Source organism: Kryptolebias marmoratus, linkage group LG10, assembly GCF_001649575.2.
Source record: "Kryptolebias marmoratus isolate JLee-2015 linkage group LG10, ASM164957v2, whole genome shotgun sequence".
Taxonomy (NCBI): domain Eukaryota; kingdom Metazoa; phylum Chordata; class Actinopteri; order Cyprinodontiformes; family Rivulidae; genus Kryptolebias; species Kryptolebias marmoratus.
This window is the reverse complement of record NC_051439.1, coordinates 21,509,816-21,511,883: the sequence shown is the minus strand read 5'-3', so window position 1 is coordinate 21,511,883 and position 2,068 is coordinate 21,509,816. Positions and strand designations below refer to the sequence as shown.

The following is a 2,068-nucleotide window of genomic DNA, read 5'->3' as shown; positions in this document are numbered from 1 at the left end:
GATGTCTGGACCATCCAACAATTAAAAATCTGACAGGAAGAGACTGAAGTCAGTGAAGACTCCAGGACAAGAACCTCAGTGTGATGTCACAACCACACGCTGTGATGTCTTCATTTTCCACCGGTTGGCAAAAGACCTAAATGTTGTGTTGCAGTAGAGTGAAACTTACATTAAATCTGACAAATACATGCAAACCAAAACACTTACAAGTTGTTATGCATTTATTTTGCAGCGTGCTAGGCCTTGCTTTGTCTGAACCCGAACAGACCACATAAAGTTAACAGATTATATGAGCGGTGGTACTGATTAAAGCTGGAATAACTGCGACAGAAAGGAAAAATACTTCACTAATGCAAAGTTATTGTTGGGGTTGTGGAGTGTTTTTGTTTCTGTCCAGCAGGTGGCGGTATGGAGCATTCTGGAGAGTGGCTGGGTAATTATGAGACACACCTGGATCAGATGATGGTCTATCAAGGAGAGGCATATAAGGAGCATGCTGCTACTCAGTCGACGCCTGAGTATTGCCATTCGTGGTACATCAAGCTCCCAGTACTTCTAAGTCTTTGTCTTAAGTATTACCTATATGTATCTGTTGACCTTGTGTGTTTTCATCTCGTCAAGGAAACTCTGAAGTACAGTCTGGCGTTAACCCGGAAAGAAAGAACCGCTGAGTGGAGATTAAAACTGCTCGAAGAACTTACCTCCTCCGTGACCGAAACCCTGTCCGCTCTCCGCCGTTCACTGCCGCCACAAACCTGCTCCAGCTTGGTCCGACTTCACAACCCGTAAGCTAAGTCTTACCAGCTTCAGAAAGTCATTGTGTGTTGGAACGGAACCGCAACTAATCACAACTTCTCCCTCTCAAGTGCTTCCTGAACCCAGAGCCGCTGGAGTCCGTGTTCCAGTGGAACCCACGTTCCTGTTTTCACTACCTCGCTGAAAATAAACCTTTAACTTACTGCCAGTTCCTTGTGAGTTTTCTGCTTGTGGGTCAAATCTTGGACAAAACCATGACAGTTATTACATTCAAAATTTGGGGTTCTTTCAGAAGTACAACCCCACATGTCACTTTAATTCTGCAAAAAACTAAAATTGATACATATACTTTTACAGCTATTTTAGAAAATCTGAAATTGCTATTGACATTTTCTCACAAGATTACAATATATCTGTGTATGTTTATTATGTTTTGAGGTTCTGAGGGTTAAACGTGTATTCCAACCTACAGTCTGATACTGTATCAGGTTTGAATATTGATGCAAAACCATCAGTTGCTTCATTGTGCATAAGCAACCGTTTCACACCACAGGCAGTGAATCAGACACAGCAAAATGCTCTATAAAGCATATGTAGGAACATGATTTTATGACTCAGTGGTAACAGCATGGGCAGTATTTTACCAGCGTCAGAAGCCATGCTGGGACATCAGACTGTACACAGAAGTGAAAATGACCGTGGCGGGGCTTTTACATTAGCAGCAGCATATCATCAGCCCAGTGGGCCTCTGTTTCCCTCCAGCTGCAGAAATGTCAGCGCAAAACCTTCGACTTGTTCCTGCTTTCTGGGCCTTTCCTGCCATCATGTAGACCTCTGCAGGGTGACTTCAGCAGCTTGATTCCACCGTACCTCTAAATGCTATCACACAGCTGCTATTACCCACAGGCCAGTGCGAAGGACTGAGGAGGATGAAGAAGGAAAAAAATAAAAAAACGGGCACTCACAAGCTTTAAAGCTGCTCGACAATTAAGGAGAGGGAGATTTGTCCCGGCTTTTGGAGGTTTGTTTAACAAACACTTCTTAAGGTGGACAAGAATCCCTCTCAATAACTCTAAAAGCACATTATCTGTGAAGTAACAAAACCCTGAAACCAGATCACTGACAAAAAGGATTTTCAGGTAGAATAGGCTCCAAACACACTCAGAGTTGAGTTATATCACCTCAGATACTCCAGCACCACTTCCTGGTCCAACTTTAGTTCAAACTGTTAAAAACACCTTCAGTGTGTTTACAGTAAAAACATATAAACATCTTGCACATTTCTCAGCTGACTCCGAGAGGGGAAAAATGT

The 2,068-nt window shown here is 42.9% G+C and overlaps 1 long non-coding RNA gene across 1 annotated transcript; it reads left to right on the top strand.

The window, feature by feature from the left end:
• The first annotated feature begins 361 nt into the window (after positions 1-361).
• LOC108245052 lies at positions 362-957 on the top strand. The gene is made up of 3 exons (XR_001808956.3): positions 362-533; positions 622-785; positions 867-957. It is a non-coding gene; the product is annotated as an uncharacterized LOC108245052 (long non-coding RNA).
• The last annotated feature ends 1,111 nt before the right edge of the window (positions 958-2,068 follow it).